We start from the raw sequence: 18877 nt of genomic DNA, 5'->3' as shown, positions 1-18877 counted from the left end.
CCCCATGCCCCCGGACCATCACCTCTAGCAGGTCCTGCCTTCCTTTACCTCTCAGGCTACCAGACATGATCACATTGTTGGGATGGGGCAGATGTGGGAACGACACTGCTTTATAAATGGAGCCCTCGTTGTGACCCGTGGAGTGTAAGTCCTGCTAGACAGAGGGCTTTCTTTACTAGTGCAGCTCCTATTATGTCCCTAATCATGCCTCCCTACTGGTGGTGATTTGAATATGCCTGGCCTATGAGAAGTGGCACAATTCGTAGGTGTGGGCTTTTTGGAGGAAGTATGTCACTGCGTAGGTAGGCTTTGAGGGACCCCCCCCCCCAGTGCTCAAACTCCGCCCAGAGCGGAGTCTCCTATTGGCTGCCTGAGGAAGCCAGTCTCTCCTGGTTGCCTTCCTATCGAGATGTAGAACTTCCTGTTTCTTTCCCAGCAACACTCCTGCCTGCATGCTGTCCTGCTTCCTGCTGTGATGATAATGGACTGAACCTCTGAAACTGTAAGCCAGCGCCAATGTTTGCCTTTATATGAGTTACCTCGGTTATGGTATCTCTTCACAGCAATAAAACCTTAACATACCACTACGACTGCTGTCTTTGGCTGGTAGAACCCAGTATTTCTTTCCCCTAAACGTCTAAATGCTGCTTGATATTGGGGGGTTCTGCCTCTTTTGAGAACATCTCCTGATGCCAACCCTCTACCTGACTCACCTACCTGTGAGCAGTTATATCATCTCCAGCCTCTGGTATCTGTTTATCTGGACTGTCTCTTGAGCTCAGCTGTGATATGGTCCCTTTTCTGCCTGTGTTCGGCATTGAGCCTGGAGCTGGTCCTCTTGGCTGGCATCTGACCTGATCTTTACTGCTCTCTTCTTGGAGCATTGGGTGGCACCTGCCTTACTCTGAGCCTTATGGTCTTGTAATGCCAGTGATAGTGATCATGGTAGCTATGATAGTGATGGCTGTGGTGGTAATTATTACTCTGGGGGCTTGATGCACCCCCTTGTTGCCTTCAAATATCTATTCAGATCGGATTGGTCCCAAATAAAAGACACAGAGCTCTTTAGATTTATAATAAGCCTTAGCACTAGAGCTGGGCAGATATCAACCCTCTGTGCTATTTTGTCCACTTCCCTGTCAAAATCCCTGAGACATTACTTGCCATATGTTTCCCTTGGACGGTTCTCGCTCCCGCTCTGTCAGGCCAACCCTCACAGCTGTGCATTCAAGACCCACCCACCCTGTGGCTACTTCCCTTCTTCTCCCTCACCCTCCTCCTGGTCCCTGCTCGAGTCCCTAAGGCCCTGGAACCTTTTCTTCACCTCCCTCTCTTCTGTCCACCCTAGGCTGTAGGCATCTTTATTAGCTAACCGCGGATAACTTGGGGCACAAGGTTTACACAGCAAAAGCTGGTGCACGTGAGGATCTCCAGGGGCAACCAGATCTTGAGGGCCAGTATGTGGCGTCTGAGTACACAGGAGCACCGGACCAGCCTCCTCCAGATGGTAAGAATGGTGCTGATGCTGAGGATGGCAGGGTTAGTGATGATGGCAGGGATGACGAGGGTGGTGGGGATGGAGACAGTCATCTCTGCACCTGTGATACCTCTCTCTCTCTCTCTCTCTTTTTTTTTTTTATAAAAAATCAGATATTATGAGAAAGGGATGATAGTAAGGAGCCCTTGTGTCAGCCAACGTCAACATCTCTACCTCCATTGCTCTTGTTTTCTCTCTGTACCATGGCTGCTCACACACTTGCCTGCCGGAGCATTTCAAAACAAATCTCACATGTTATTTCAGTCATGAGTCCTTGAGGCTGTCTGTCAGTCATTTTTATTTTTGTGTGCGTGGGTGTTTTGTTTGCCTGTATGTCTACTTGAGTGGCAGGTGCTCGTGGAAGTTCAGAAGGTGTCAGGTCCCCTGGAACTGGAGCTACAGATGGTTGTAAGCTACCATGTGTGTGTGCTGGGAATCGAGCCCAGGTTCCTCTGGAAAAGCAGCCAGAGCTCTTAGCTCCTAAGCCATCTCTCCAGCCCTTATTCTGGATTCATAATGAATGTCAGGGTGTGTGTGTATATATAGGTACATCTCTCTAAGCCATTATCATACTTAACATATTTACTGAATTGTCTCTGTATGATTATCTTCATCTAATCATCTTTTACCAGTTGATTTTTCTAAATTAGGAAGCGAAGTTTGCCATTTAGTTGTTGAAGATGCTCCAGACTCCTTTACTTTACCCTCCCCCTCAGTCCTGCCTGTGATTTGCTAGGGAGTCTGGGTGATTTGTTGACGAGGACACAGCATTCTGGCCTGGAAGCTTCGGCTTCCTGACTTGTTAACTGTATTTGCTATGAGCTCCCAGTGAGGCCGAGGAGCTTGACTAGACTCGGTGGGGAGGGATCACGGGTGCACTCCCCACTCCTAGAGGTGTTTTATCACTGACTCTGGTGCCTGCTGACAGACTTAACACCACTTTCACAGCTGGTTCAGCCTTTTCTACAAAGCACCCTGGGTTTGGATCTGTCCCGAATATTGGATCTGTCCAGAATATATCGGAAGAGTACTTGCTCTTCCAATGGCCTCCCTGTGGGAGGCACACAGTGACTGGCTTGTCTCTTGTTCTGTCAGGCAGCCTTAGGGTCTGCCAGCCCAGATCTGTCTCATGACTTCAATCACCCTCTTCTCATTTATTGCCTGGTTATCTTCTTACTCTAGATGTGTCTCTCCTCTTTTTCCTTGTCCATTTTCTGAGGAGTTGGTACCAAAGCAGTCTGCTTTTACCACAACTTGGGCGCACAGGATTTTCTTGCATTTGGGTAGGATTCAATCTCCCATTAAAGTTGAGAGGGGCAAAAAAGCTCACGTTTCTACAAATATTTTAATTAAAATTTAAGCTGGGCGGTGGTGGCACATGCCTGTAATCAGAGGCAGAGGCAGAGGCAGAGGCAGGTGGATTTCTGAGTTCAAGGCCAGCCTGGTCTACAGAGTGAGTTTCAGGACAGCCAGGACTATACAGAGAAACCCTGTCTCAAAAACAAAAACAAAAACAAAATTTAAAATTGAAGGGTTTCTTGGTTGGGCTCATACTTTTCTTTCTTTTTTTTCCTCCAGTTGATGAAAGGTTTGTTTGTTTGTTTTCCGAGACAGGGTTTTTCTGTGTAGCCCTGGGTGTCCTAGAACTCACTCTGTAGACCAGGTTGGCCTTGAACTCAGAAATCCGCCAGCCTCTGCCTCCCAAGTGCGTGTGCCACCACAGCCCAGCAAAAGGTTTGGTTTTTAAATGACTTTGACATAATTATGTGCCTATTCCACCATGTAACCTTCACGGTTTCACAATAGCTGTGAATGTGGCCACCAGGTTTTTGAATGAACAAGATCTCCACCTTACATGCACCCTATCAGGACTGGATTGTCACAGTTCTCTGTGTGACAATCATCTGGAACAATTAAAGTTTCCACGTTGTTGTACGCTGTTAGGTACATTTCTTCCCACTTATTCTCAGTGTTTCAGATTTGCATATTGCCTTGCTAATATTGTTTAAATAAATCTAGATTAAAGTTTAAACTGATAAGCCAAGAGGCACTTGGAGTTGCCTGGCTCTTACCTCTACCCCATCATATATTTCTTCTCCTTATGTAAGTGACTTTGATTAGTACTTAATTTCCATTCATTAATCTTTAGGACTGAGACGAATATGTATATATTTACATTCTCCCTCCTGCCTTGTAACTAAGGACAACACTTTTGCTGTTGCTCTTCCCAGTGAGACACGAAGCTTCTCTGTCCTCCATGAGAACTGAGTGGGTTCTGCTTGTTTTCATGAAGATAGTGCAGCAGAAGTGACACCATCTTGTTTCCAGGCCCTTGGCTTTCTCTTTGGCTCCTCCCTCTTCCTTAGGATTCAAGTTTCAGCTGCCAAGTGACAAACCTCAAGCTACCGAAGCTTTAGGTAGAAGTACCTGCCCTCACCAAAGCAGCCAGTGTAAGACCCGAAAAAAGAGGGTGCTCCAGCGCCCCATGCCTTGGAAGGCAACACCCATATCACTCGAGAGAAACGGTCTCGATGCAATAAGCAGGAGGATTTTTATTCCAGAGCTCTGGGGTCCACAGTCATACACCATGCAGGGGTAGAGGACTGTGGGACCCCGAGTGCAGAATTGGGACAGCTTTTATAAGTTTACAATAAAGCCCGCAAGTCACAAACCAATCATTCCTTAGCATTGAAAGCCCGTGAAGTGTGAGCCAATCGATTTGTACTACTCCATAGTTTTTAGGCCAATCAGTTTAAATTATCGGAGCCCGATCTGTGGACCAAGTAGTTTCCTATTTTCTTGGAGGTTTATAGCTGCATGAACTCCTGGTAATGGTATAAGCAGTTTACAGAAGCAAGATAAGCAGATAATTAGCTCATTTCCAGTTACCTTATGGGGCCAGGATCACCTATTCAAGGCCTTTTTGCCTAGCTCTTAACAAAGGGTGGGCTCTGGAATGCGACCTTTCACCTCGTTTCTAACAAAGTGGGTTCAAGGAATATGAAGTGTTTGGGGCTCCTTAGAAGGCTGGAGTTAGAGCTTCTTTGGAGCAAGATAGCATTTTAAACTTCTGACTTCTTGGGGGTCATTAGAGAGTTAGGCTATATTTTCTATCCTTTCATCAGCACCCGAGAGACTCCTCCCAGACATTCCGGCCTGACTGTTATGTGATCACTGGGGCATGAGGGACCCCAGTGGAAATCAGAACTGTGCGGCTAACCCACACAATCACTAAGGACAAGGAGCATTTGTTGCTGTTTTAAGCCACTGACATTGGGGATTGTTTGTCCTGCGGTTGTATGGAATGAAACAAACATCTCATACAGAGAGGAACATTCTAGTTACATCTCCGCATCGGGCTCACGTGATGCATCCTGAAGTTAAGTTGATTTTTAAGCTCGTGACTATAGGGACAATCTTTTTGTGTACCTTGTAAAGATTATCTTTGTATTCCTCAGAAGCTGATTTTTGTACTGGCAGAGATCTGGTTACATTACTCCAATTACTCAGCAACTGATCCATATTTTGTAAACACAACCTCTCTCACCTTCTGATTGGTTTTAATAAAAAACCAATGGCCTACAGCAAAGGCTGGAAAGGAAGGTGGGACTTCCTGGCAGAGAGAGGAGAACTCTGGGAGAGAGTCAGGAGAATTCACCAGCCAGCCAGGGAGGAAGAAGCAGGCTGGGACTGAAGGAGCCACAGGGCAGGACAGAGGCAAAGCCAGTATTGTCAGGTTAGAATAGGCGAGAATCTGGCCAGCTATAGTGCCCAAGACTTATAATAAATAAGTCTCTGTGTCCTTACTCAAGAGCCAGGCTGTCCCCAAGAAAGTTACAGATTTATATGATGACCCCGGTTATCTGTGGAGACCAGTGGAGACCTGAGGGTGATAACTGGGGCCTGGGAAGCAGCTTTGCCAGGATGTACGGTTAGGACACAGCCAGCTAGGGCTGCTATAGTGGCGCCACATACTGTGGCAGAAATGGTGGGGTTCATTTCCTTGAATTGCTGGGAGCTGTAACCTTTTCAGCCATGTTGGGTTCTTGGAGGCCTTGTCTTTACTTGCTCATGCCGTCTTCTTGAGTGTCCATCCCCTCGTACCCCTAGAGTCTCTTCATGGGATTAGTTTCCTTCTAAGCATGTCAGTGGGTTGGATTAGGCCTCCTCAGGAGCCAAATTTTAACTCAAGTATCTTGTTAAACTCTGTGTCTCCCGATTCAGCCACATCCTGAAGCCCTGCTGGTTGTGGATTTTGCATGAGTTTCGGGGTTTACGTACATCTGTGACCAGCTCCAGTTCTCATGACTGCGTGTAGGACGTGTGCCCACACATAAGATCTGTTGGTGAGGCTGCAGCATACGGTTTTTAATCTTAGAAAATGGGTTCCAAAGTAATGAGGATGAGATGGGTAAGAATCCAAGTAGTAAAACAAGACTTAGAAAGCAAGGTAGGGCCAGAGAGACGGGCGGCTCTGGAGCGGAAGAACTTGTTGCCAAGCCTGACATCCACATGTGCGCTATGACATGCACCTCTGTCCACATGAAAAAATTAAATCGAGAGCACAGCCCCTTCCACCACTATATCAGTTCAAGAGAATGATTTTCAGAGAACATGTCACTCCTTCCTAGGCTGTGATTCACATTTTGCTCAATAGGTGTCTACCCATATCTGATTAGCATGGGAAAAGTTGCAGGGTATCAACAGGGACACGGTGTTGGCCAGAGTATTAATACCGGCTGTGTCCGCAGCAAGCTCTGAGTAACTTGTCTCTTCTGTGGCTTCAGCACATGCCATGCATCCACTGTCTGAGTTCATATTTCTTTCATAAGGAAAGGAAAAGCCACACAGACTGTTTAGGCTGAACCGGCCTTCCTCCTCTCCTCTTTATTTTGGGCCCAATGAAGCCTGGTTAAGGAGGTCAGCACTTTGCTCTTGGGCAGGAAAGAGAGACTTACAGTGCCACAGACTGGGGTGGGGTGGTTGGCAAGGTGGGCATCCAGACAGACAGAAAGCCAAGCCTATGACAGGAACACCTCTCAAAGGAGCTAGTCCAGCTATCAAGCTTGAGACAGAATGGGACTTAATGTGTGGCCACAGACAAGTACACAACTGCTTTGTTGTGGCATAAAGCAGTCCTAGCCCAGACAGGGGAGAGTTCCACTTTACTGCCAAATCATACTGACGTCAACCCACCATGGTCAGCTTGGCTGCCATCTTTGGGGCTGCCTGACATTCTCATGAGCCTTGACCAGTGACTCCATAGGATACGTGTTGAACAGAGAAGGATGTATTATATGAGGAATTAGCTCATGTGGCTATGGAAGCTGAGAAATTCTGTTCTGTGCAGCTGACAAGCTGGGGACTCAGGAGAATCTGAGCTGAAGGCCAAGACCAAAGGCAGAAGGCGGACATGGCAGCTGGAAGACAGCGGGAGTTCTCTCTTACACAGCCCTTGAATCCCTCCTGGTTTTACTGCAATGGAAGGGAGGGCCCATTCTATTTAACACACCCAAAATAATGTTAGCTACATACATGGGCTCCTATAGCCCTGTCTAGTTGACACATAAAATTACCATCAGAGAGGGTTAAAAAAAAAAATCAGAGAGAAAAAAAAATCCAAAATTCTTTCTCCTTTATGTAACTAACTACCTTATCTCATGATCCTTGGACCGGCTCTCAGAAATTCTTTGGGCCCAGCAGACAGTCACCATCTTTTTATTCAAAGGGGAGACCTACTTGGCTTTGACAGTAGAAAGAACCTTGCTGGTTAGCTGCTCAGGAGGAAACAGGGAGTCCTAGCTGGCATTAGACAGCCTGTTTGGCTGAAGCCCCAGCAGTCAGAAGATGAAAGGAAGGAGGCCAGCGGAGCCTGAGGGGAGGCACTGGGTGGGCGGGCGGGCAGGCGGGCAGGCGGGCAGGCGGGCACAGGTGCCTTCCTGCTGTAGACACCGTCGTTGGACACTGCTGGGAGGCTTCCTGAAGCCAGCACTCTGAACAGGCCTGAGGGAAGTGAACAGGCAAGCCCAGGCCTCAGAAGCTGCCCTGCCACCTGGCCCGAGGCAAGGACAATGGGTCAGCCGCAGTTTCCAGATTTCTTCAGCAACAGTTTCTAGACCTCCCCAGCAAGTTTCCAGCCACCCTGGTAATGGAATGTCCTTAGACAAGGACCCAGAAGATTAACATAGAGGTCACCTTCCTTGGAATTCCCTAATGTGCTTTAAATCAGGCCTGCAAGATCATTTGGTTGTCTCTCTGTGCTGGTAATGGGAGACCCCAGCATGCTTGAGTTCTGTAGAATAAATCACTCTTTGCGTTTACATACTATTTGAATCCAGGGTATCGTTCTTCAGTGAACCATGAACCCTACCAGCTAAGCCACACCCCCAGTCCCAGAAGCTCCCAATCAAGTTGATTATAAACACTCATTTACTCTGAAGCCTGCAACTAATGATAGCCTTGGTATAAACTTTATTTTTATTTTGCATTAAGTGATTTGCCTGCATGTATATATGCGCACCATTTGTGTGTAGTTTCCCCAGAAGCCAGAAAATGGCATCAGGACTTCTGGGACTGGAGTAACAGACCATTGTGAGCCATCATGTGGGTGCTGGGAACTGACTCTAGGTAGTCTGGAAAAACAGCCAGTGGCTCTTAACTGCTGAACCATTTCCCCAGATCATGGTGTCAACTCTTCCTCTAAGATATTCAGAATAATACATGTTGTGTGGAAACATTTCTTGGATTTTTTTGGTTAAAAAAAAGGAATAAAAAAGGAGAATGTGACTGGAGGAGGTTCATTGTAGACACGGGGAAGGTCACAGCAAGGGGAAGAGACTGAGACGCCTGAGAGAGTCTGAAGTGGACATGACCAACAGACTGAGCTGGGCCATGAGAGGGGAGGTCAGCGGGCAGAGGGGACCACCAGAGACCAAGAGGCCAGAAGTGTAAAAAGAATCACAGCTGGGCAGTGGTAGTGCACGCCTTCAATCCCAGCACTTGGGAGGCAGAGGTAGGCAGATTTCTGAGTTTGAGGCCAGTGTGGTCTACAGAGTGAGTTCCAGGACAGCCAGGGCTATACAGAGAAACCCTGTCTCGAAACAACAACAAAAAAGAATCACACAGCCAAAATGGCTGAATTATTTAGGGAAGAGTATCTGGGGGAAAGGCAGCCCTGTTCCTGGGCTGGAGAGTTCAGGGTAGGGGCCTGGCATGCCAGCCAGGAGGACCCTGTGACTGGTAAGGACAGGGATGCTGAGAAAAATCTGGTGGCCATGTCTGCTTTGATAGTTCGTAGGCACCTCAGCCTTCTGTCCAGCTTTGAGACCCAACATTTCTTTGTGTCCAGGTTGTGAAGGGCTGACAGGGGTGTGCAGGTGTAGAAACAGGGTGTGGGGAAATGGAGCTGGACAAACTTACCTAGATCCTTAAAAAGAAAAAGGTAGATTTTCAGCAGCTGTCCTCTGAGAACATAATGCCAACCTACATGAAGAGTTTATGAGAATTGTTAATTTTTAAACACTTAAGAAAAGTCAGCCCTCAGGAGGCACCATCGATTGCTTATTAAAAATGAGCCCCCGGGGATTTCCGGGCAAAACAACACATTTGAGTTGCATTATAGCATCTTTCGTCCTCAGAATTGATATCAAAATAGTGACTTTATAAATAGGAAATGGGTAAGTTCGTTTCACTTACAGATGCAGATGTAAAACCATTTAAACATCAGCAAATAAATTACCAAAATGATTTTTAAAACAATTCATGCATCTAAGTTAGATTTATCTTAGGTATTTGGAAAGTCTAATACTAGAAAATTGTAAATCCACTTACCATATTAGGACTCTAAAATAGGAAAAATGCCTCATCATCTCAACAGCAATAAGCTGTATCTTTGATGAGTTTAAATAAAGTTATGCTAACATAATGCTTAATATTAGGCAAAAAGAAAATTTCCTTGACAATAACAACTAAACAAAAATCTACTAGGATAGGTCCCCCATAAAGACAGCATCTTTTTTCAGACAGATGGCGGCCAGCTGATCTAAGGTTGGTCCATCGTGGCCTCAGGAGCTCATGGTCATTTGGCCACACGGTTTGTTGATAGCTTATAAGGGTGGTGGGCTTTGTAACAGGAAAGGAAGGGTTACCTGATAAGGAGTAGCACCCAGAACTTGGTTCTAAATCACAACTCTAGTTTGACCTGTTGTATTAATGTTCTATTGCTGTGAAGAGACACCATGATCAAGGCGACTCTTATTTAAAAAAAAAAAAAAGACACTTAACTGGTGAATTTTAGAGTTTGTCCATTTTCATCTTAAAGGTAACATGGCAGCGCACAGGCAGGCATGGTCCTGAAGAAGTAGCTGAGAACTACATCCTGGTCTGCAGAGAGAGAGAGGGAGGAAGAGAGAGAGAGGGAGAGAGAGAGAGAGAGAGAGAGAGAGAGAGAGAGAGAGAGAGAGAACACACATAGGTTTTGAAACCAGTAAGCCTAACCCCAGGGAAACAATTCCTCTCACAAGGTTGTGTCTCCTAATCCTTCAATTTCTTTCTCAAACAGTCCACCAGCTGGAGACTTAGCATGCAATGTACAACCCAAAGGGGGCCATTCTCATTCAAACGGCCAGGCTTCCCTTCCGAGAAGCTCAGATAGCCTAGTACCTCAGCAAGCGTTAGGGCTGGGGTTCAGTCTAGGTCTTCTGCTTGGGAGACATGAAGTCAGCTCGAGCTGCAGCCCCTCCCTCTTCTAGGAACCTGACCCCACAGAGGTGAAAGGGAGAGAGAGAGAGAGCCCACTAGGCCCTCAGCTGGGGCACTGACTAGGAAGGAGGCAAGTGTTTAGAGCATCCCTTAGTTTTCCTTTGGGATGCTTGTCATTCATTCATTCATTCATTCATTCTAGCAGGAAGAAACCTGATGGGATCTTCTCTGACTCTGTGCCTTTGCTGCAGTGGGGGTTGCTTGGTTTCCATGGTCTCTCTAGTAGGCTAAGATAATACTCAGATGAGTGGTTGATTGACCCCCATGTCCTGTTATGAGTCATGTCTGCCTCACCGGGGGTTGGACAATACAGAGGTTGGGGCTCTGCAGTCCATGGGCTACTCAGCTCTCCCAATAGACCTGAGAGATCTACCAGGCACAGTGGGACAGAGGTTGGTTTGATCTGACCTAGCTAGAGTTGACTACACCATTGTTTTGGTGAGACATCAGAAACTGCACCACCACCTGGCCTGAGGCAAGGGCAGTGGGTCAGCAGTTTCCAGGTAGCTCCCATGCCCCCACAAAGGAATGTCCTTAGAGATACAGTAAGAGAAAACCCACCTACCCAGGGCTTCCTCAGCAACTGTTTCCAGCCTCCACCCCTCCCTCCCCAGTAATGGATCTGGAATGCCTATAGATAGAGTAAGGCAAAGCCCATCTACCCGGGAATTCCCCCAATGTGCTTTAAATCAGGCCTGCAAACTCACTTGATTGTCTCTTCTCTATCTTGGTAATGGAGACCCCGGCATGCAAAACTTATACAGAATAAAACACTCTGTGTTTACATACTATTTGAGTCTGGGTTATCATTCTTCAGGGAATCATGGACCCTTACAATTCTTTACATCCTATTTTTGGGGTACTGAGCTGGCTCATCTAGAGTCAACTGTAAGACTCTGACAAGCCTTAGCTACTGGGGAAACACCTCCCCCCCCAAGTGAACCAGAGATTTATGCAAAAGCAAGTTTATTGTTCCAGCGCGCTGGGGTGATCCTGCATCCAAAGTCGAGGCAATGACCCTGGGTGGCCTGTTTGGCCAGTTTTTATACAGTTTTCCAGGGTAGAACTGAACACACAGCAACCAGGCACAATAGGATTGGTGGAACAGTGTGATTTTTAAACTTAGGGTCCTTAGGGAATGAAGTAGCAAGGGCTTCCCTTGTCTGCCGGTGGCCAACGGTTGGTCTGCCCTGAGGAATGTGTCTATGTGCTCTGGTGCTCTGGGTTTCCCTTATTTGCAGGTTGCCAATGGTCTGAGGAATGTAATACATCTCTCCCTTCTGTAGGGGAGGGGCGCCTATGTGCTCCATGACCTCTCTCTTCCAGAAGGGGAGGGGTCTGGTGGGATTTTCCAAAGGTCCTGAGCTGACCTCTTCACAGCCACTAAAACTATGTTTATATACATTTTTGATTACTTACTATTATTATTATTGTGTATATGTGCAATGTGTATGGGGGGTGTGCATGAGTCACAGCATACATGTAGAGGTCAGAGGGTAACTCACTTCTGGAGTTGGTTCTCCTTATATCATTACATGCGTTCCAGGAATTGAATTCAGGTTCCCAGTCTTGCACAGCACATGCCTTTGCCTGCTGAGCCATTTTGGTGACCCGTATCTTCATATTTTTGGCAAAGTCAATACCACTGTTGCCTTTACATGCTGCTTCAGGGCCAGCTGAGGTAACCATCACCACCTATTATGTCCTACTTTGAAGGGGCCTGTTGGTCAGTCCCCCACGGAGCTGACCGCTTGCCTAACAGCCTCATGGGATGGCATCCCTGTCCTCTCTTCCTCCTCGGGCCTAGGCCTTCATGCCTGCCTGCTGCCCTGTCCCCAGCATGCCCTACACCTGCCTTTGTTCTCAGCTTTGCTTCTCTTATAGAATCTTCTGTAATGTTTCCCTGTTTGACCACAAGCTTCACTAATGCCTTCCTAGCTGAGCCCTGCTGGAAAAAAGTCACAGTTTCTAGAGATGGGCCTGCAGAACAGCTTCGAGGGTCATCCAGTGCAACTTGGCTTGCTTCTCTGAGTCCCCTTCATGGACAGCTAAACCTATACCACTGTCTTCAAACCCTTTCCCCCTCTATCACCCTCTTATCAAGTCACATGGGGACAGTAGCTGTTCCTCTGGGATGCTCCAACCCCCTGAAATCACAGGTACTGAACACTGTGTGCTCCCCCTCCCCCATATATAACTAGGAAGAAGTTTAATATATCAGTTAACTACACTAAAATCTTAACAATTAACAATTAACTAAACACCTATAACAATCAATTGTAATAAAGATTGTAATTTGGGACCATTATTAAGTAAAATGGAAACTCTTTGAACTTAAGCCCTGTGATACCATGCTGACTTGTAACCAAGATGGCTAGTGAGTGGCTCTGGGTGGGATGCATGCACACCCTGGATGTGTTGGACAAAGGAATGGCTTGTGGGGGGCTGGAGAGATGGCTCAGCGGTTAAGAGCCCCGACTGCTCTTCGAGAGGTCCTGAGTTCAAATCCCAGCAACCACATGGTGGCTCACAACCATCCGTAATGAGATTGGATGCCCTATTCTGGGGTGTCTGAAGACAGCTACAGTGTACTTACATATAATAAATAAATAAATCTTTAAAAAAAAAGAATGGCTTGTGTCTTGTGAGACAGAGTAGATGGGACAAAGTCTCATATATAGCACACACTTTAACATTTATGAATTGTTTATTTCTGGGTTTTTTCATTTAATAGTTTCAGGTATGAGTAACCACTGCTGACTGAAACCTGGGGACCTGAGCCCACCGATAGGGGTCCACCATCACGATTCATGTATTTCCCTGACTCATTTGTAGTTTTCTTGAGTCAGACTCTCTCTGCATCCCTGGTGCCTCACCGAGCGCCTGCTCTCTTCTACGATCAACACTCTTGTGGAGGTATTCAGATCAGGTCAGAGTGGATCAATAGGGCCTGTGGCCAGCCAGGGGTGAATGGCAGCTCAGAGATATGCCCAAGCATGCGTGTGGGTGAGCCAGTGGTACTCCAGCCCCGCCTCCAGGACCCATATGCTGCCTGGCTGCCACTGAAATAGAACCCAGCAGCCACTGTCTGCATTTCAAAACCCATTCCAAAAGATGAAAGGCAAAATCTGAGGCCATTTGGTCCTTTACAGTAAGGTTTCCATGGTGACCATGGCCAAGGCCTAGGTGAGGGCAGCTTGTATCTCAGAGCCAGGTCCAACCTGCCCCACATCTCATTTGAGGCACGCTCTCCATGCTCCCTCATCATCAGGAAGGCAGAGGGCTGCACGTCCCTTCCCACCCCAGCCCCTTGAATCAGCTGAGCCAGGCTTTTCTGTAGAGGTTGTAGGGTTGGACAAAGGGCAGAAGAGTCTCAACGTTGCAGGCCTGTCCCATCGCACTGAGACCCCTACCCTTGAGCATCTAGGGCAGGTGTTCCAGACCCCTTCCTCTGAGAGAAGTCTCAGAGGTCAGTTGAGGTGTTTTGGATGTTTCTTCCCTGCCATACTCCCCTGGGATGGAGCACCGCTCTGGAGCCTGGAACAGGCTTTCCCCAGTGTCTTCATCTGAACTGGGATTCGCTCAACATGGGGCAACTGTTCCAAACAGAGTGCGTGTTTGTATCTCCACCCACTTCCCCCAGCACAGCCCTTCTCTACACTCTTCCCTCCCATTCCTTCTCTCCTCCCATCTTCTCAGCATCTCTCCAGCTCTCTCGGTCAGGCTTCGCTCACACACCACACCCTGCCCTCTTATCTCCGGTCTCTTTGGAATGTCTCCTGGGCATCTCTCTCCTTCCTCTTGGGCTTCTGGGTGCTGTAAAAGGCCACTCTTGAATAAAGACCCAGCTAGGACGAAAAAGCCCAGGCAGGAATATGGCATGGGCAGTCCTCCATCATGGAGCAGGCTCTGGGTGCCCGCTGAGCCCTGCATCAGTTTTGCTGTGCAGGACTTGCACCCCAGAACTTTCTCATAACTTCCGGTCACCGGTACCTGTCCTCCCCAGGTGGAAGGAATCATCCTAGCGGTTCCGCCCTGAAGCATGCCCAGGATGGAAGCCTTTCAACAGCTGCCTCACTCACACACACACAAGGATTGTGCAGATAGGCCAGGCAGTTACAATCACCAGCTCTGGGCTAATAGATTGAACCTCACACTCAATTTGGTGTTCTCTGAGAAGTTGGTGTTCTCTGAGAAGTTGGTGTTCTCTGAGAAGTTTGAATTTAAGGGAAGGAAGGAGCCACTGCCCCCTTGGGTAGGTTTGCAAGGTAATTAGGAGGCTGCCCTGGGAAACTATCTTGCTTGGAAGCTACTGGAGAGGTTAAAAGCCTCGGGGGCCGGGGCAATGAGTGCTTAGCCCAGTCACCTCATTCTCTTGGGGCTAGCTACCTCTATGTGACCTGTGACAAATAATATGCCTGTATCATAGGCTGTCCAGATGACTGAGGGAGCACTTAACATAGAGCATGTCTGAGGACCAGTAGTTAAGTTTATTCTTGGGGGGTGGGGTGGGGCAGCAGAGATCCCCAGCCAAAGTAGACACTGCTAGACAAGGGAGCTGTCGCTCACACTATCCAGGTCTGGCATTACCTCTGCTCATGTTTGTCATTCCCCAATGCTTGGCTACCAAAACTTCCTCCTCTCTATACTATTTTATAGACAGTAAGTGGAGACACGGGGACACTTGGCCAGCATCATCCAGCTTGACCGGCAGGGCTGGGATTCAGATAGATGTGGTCTGACTTTGGAGCTGACGGCCTTTAGCACAGCAGGATTTCATCTGCACAGGCTGAGCATTCCCGTTCCAAATGTGAAGATGTCGATGAGTCTGGAGGTCTTTGGATTTGGGGATACTTGTACTATTTCTTGTGCACCAATTTTGACAGCTCATCATGTGAAGTCAGGCATGGAATTTTCTATGTATGGTGTCATGATGTTGTTCAAAATGTTTCAGATTTTGAAGTATTTGGAAATTTTGGATTAGGAGTATTCACCCTTAAAAACAAACTGGAGGGTCAGGTTCAGAGCCTCCTTTCTCTGCGCCCTCCTCCTGGTTTCCCTCTCCTGGAGATGGAGCCCGGGTCTAGGCCTCAGCTTTTCTGCTCTGGCAGGTCTTCCATTTTCAGTAGCGGCTCCAGCTGTCCTCCTTCAAAGACTCCCCTGAATCTTTGTAGACTCCCCCGAAGCAACTCAGTGCCTTCATGCCTGTGCCTGCCCTCCTGTTTGCCTCACCCACCCCTCAGAGGCTTTCGGAGGCTATCCCAGCCCAAATCACTGGGATAGGATTTTCTGCTTGTGTTTTGTAGCTCAACATTTTATCAGGAAGAACCGATCCTTGGACCACCCCTCCCCCGCACCATCACTGCCTGTCACCACGCTCCGGGTGAGGGCACACCCCCAGCCCCGCCCCACAGAACATCAGCAGAGAGCTCTGCTTTCCTTTCTATACTTTGGACTCTGTCCAGGCCGAACTTGGTTGGGGTATGCTGTTTGTCTTTACTCTTGACCAAAGCGGTTTCTTTCTGGTTTTATTGCTTCCTTAATTTTCTCTTTTATATGTTAGTTGTCAAAACAGTGAATTAGTTTGTTAGTATCCTTGGTGAATCCCAGGGAGCTGCTTGAGTCATCACGGACTCCTGAATTTAATACATTTGACCTGTTTCTATCTTCCATTACCCTTCAGAAGCTCCCATTGTCACACCCTTAGTTAGTGGTGGAGGGTGGGGGTAGGTGTGGGGGTGGGGGGAAGACACTGCCCCAGCTCCTGAAGCCTTTGGATCTGACTGACCTGGTCCTCCCTGTTGCCTCCTCTGAGTCTGCTGTGACTCCAGGCTGAATGTTTGCAGGGTCATCTCTTCTCCCATAGTGGGCGGGAGAGAGTCTAGCAGAGGCACTGAAGAGCCGCCCCCTGCCAGAGACCAGAGATGCTAGCAGGGAGGAATGGGTAGGTGGGAGGGAAATATTGGCTTATTCGTCAATCATGAACTCAGTTCCCTTGAATTAAGCTGTGTTGGGCTGTAACTTTAATTTTTTCAAATCCTATTTTTAATGATGGATCTTAAACACTTTAACCTCCCTTGTAATCCACCACCCACCAGAGGTAGAGGGAAAGAAAGGATACAGGGGGAGTGGACCTGTTTAGAAAGGTTCTTTGGAACAACTCCTCTCTGTGTTGTCTGGCAATAGGCAGTTCAGTTCAGCAGGCAGCAGGCAGCGGCAACTCAAGCCACTGGCAAACACCTCACAGCTACACCAGCAGTCCAGTTCAGTAGGGTCGGATTAGCAACAGCGGTGACATGACCTAGCAGAGACAGCCAGGCCTCAGCCTCTGCTCGAGTCAGCGAGGGACCAACAGGTACACCAGGAGTTCTCGGCTGTGCCTCTCTCAGGGAAGTGAGGATCAGCAAAGATTGGAGAGCCACAAGTGTCACACAGCTAGCTGTGCCAGTAAGCCAAGCTCTGTCTCTGTCACTCCGTCGAGGCCGATTTATACTCTTCAAACATCACGTGTTCTCCACGTGCCTTGCCTCAGCCGGGTCTTGCCTCAGAATGTGCATCCAATCAGCCCAGTCCCCAAAGTCCCAACACATGCAGCCCAACTACACAAAGTAAGGTGAACCAATACATGCATGTTGTTAACAAAGAATCCTTCATCATGTGTCCTTTCACATGCTTGCTGTAGCAGAACATCCTCTCTTCCTGTGTCTGCTTCAGTGAAACATTCCTTCACGAGTCAGCCTTAGCCTTTCACACCTGTGACCACTTTAGGAAAATACTTCTGCACATGTTTGCCCCAGCAAAACACCATCCAACACAACTGCTTCACCAAAGAACCCTTAAGTTTCTACTTCACTGGGCAGTATCCACCTAGAATGGAGTTGAAGTCTTCCCTCAAAAGAAGGCCAAGGTTGAGGAAGGCAGGGTAGGGGCTGAGAATTCTTCCCAGGGGATTCTGGGAAGAAGGACTAGACCTCTGCAGTGGCTGTAGCAGCAGGAGACCCCCTCATGGGCAGTCACGAACTTGGCTTTTCAAGGGGAAATCTCTGTTCCAGGCTTAGCTGGTCAGAAATAAGACCACGCCACCTGGGTAACAGGCACCTCAGAGATTGCCCCTTGAGGGAAGCCAGGAGATTCTTCAAGTTCCCACAAGTTCTGTTTGTCTCTGGCTCAGCCTTTAACTCAGACAAGGTAGAATGGGCTCAATGGCACCTTAGAGATTTCATTGAGTTTAGGGACAGTTTTGAGGTGGTCCCCAGGGCTCCGTCCACTTGGTATGTTCCAGAAGGCTGCTGGCAGGTAACAAAATAAAAAAGAATAAGTTTGTATCAAAGATCAGAAAGCATCTTCGACTGGTGAAGATGGCAAAGCTGACCTCTTGTCCCTAAGCTAGGGCTCTCTGCTTTGGTTCATCTGCCATTGCTGGTATGTTCTGAGTGACAGGGATTCCCCACTGAGTCAGCTTCTCTAGGCTCTATGCAAAGGATGAAAAATACCATGCCCCTGTTATCCCAGTAAGTTACTCCTGCAAAAATTGTATGAGCAGTTTCCAGTTGCTCGTTGCTATAGACCACTGCATCCCAACCTGTAATGGTTTGAAAGGATGGTTTATTATTTATAGCTAGTAGGTATATTTGCGGTAGTTCTGTGGTCTGGCTGGGGCGGGGGGGGGCAGGTTTCTGCTCCACGAGCATCTTTAAGGCATGTGAGTGGCCGCCTTCAGTGAGGAGTTCATCAGAGGTTGGGATATCCAACCTGTACTCTTTGGGACCTCTTTCCGGATCGTCTTAAATCATTCACGGGTCCATGCAAACATCCTTGGGCCTAGCAACAGAACACTATAGGGGTTTCTAAGTAGGCAAACCCTAATTTAGTAGTCGGGAGTAAGAAGCAGGCAAAACTCTATGAATCTGAAGCCAGCTTGGTCTACATAGCAAGTTTCAGCCCTGTTAAAGACACACAATGAAATGCTATCTCAACAGCAACAAAAACCTCAAACAAAAATTAAGAAACAACTCCTAAAAACCAACAAAACTGAAAAACAACAACAACAAAACAAAACAAAACAAAAAAACCCAATGCTTACTAGTATTCTGTCGGTGGTAAGCCACAGGCTCAACCTAAGAGTCCAGGAGATGGGCATGGATACCAAAGGATATGGTCCTGTGGGTCACCAGTTTAACCACATATACAGCCCCTCTGCTTCAGAGCCCAGCAGGGTGGTGGGGGAGGGGGGGTGGGAGGGGTGGAGGGACACAGGTCTTCCTGGCATAGCTTCCTAGTCTTTAAGCCCCAGAGACAGAGCTAGTGGTGGGTTAGGGCAACAGGGAGCTACCCAATAGTGCAATATCTGCTTTGTAAGGTAGTGAGTTTCCCATCATGCTGAGTCTTCAGAGACTACCTCTTTGCAGGCATGGTGGCAATCCCAGCACTCAGGAAGTTGATGCAGGAGGATTGTGAGTTCAAGATCACCTTGGGCTGTTCCACAGCAAGACTCTGTCTCAGGAAATAAAATGAAATATGAAGAGACCATCTGACTCTTTGAAAAGGTTGTCTTTTTATTTGTTTTAAGGACCACCTCTT

General features: G+C 47.7%; 1 long non-coding RNA gene across 1 annotated transcript; it reads left to right on the top strand.

Annotated features, from left to right (window-relative positions):
• The first annotated feature begins 394 nt into the window (after window positions 1-394).
• On the top strand, window positions 395-18778 carry LOC127697506 (uncharacterized). Its single transcript, XR_007980476.1, has 3 exons — window positions 395-502; window positions 1349-1507; window positions 18706-18778. It is a non-coding gene; the product is annotated as an uncharacterized LOC127697506 (long non-coding RNA).
• The last annotated feature ends 99 nt before the right edge of the window (window positions 18779-18877 follow it).

The sequence above is a fragment of the Apodemus sylvaticus genome, chromosome 12 (assembly GCF_947179515.1).
Source record: "Apodemus sylvaticus chromosome 12, mApoSyl1.1, whole genome shotgun sequence".
In the NCBI taxonomy this organism is placed as follows: Eukaryota; Metazoa; Chordata; class Mammalia; order Rodentia; family Muridae; genus Apodemus; species Apodemus sylvaticus.
Note: the sequence above shows the minus strand (reverse complement) of the source record. Positions and strands in the feature narration are given on the sequence as shown.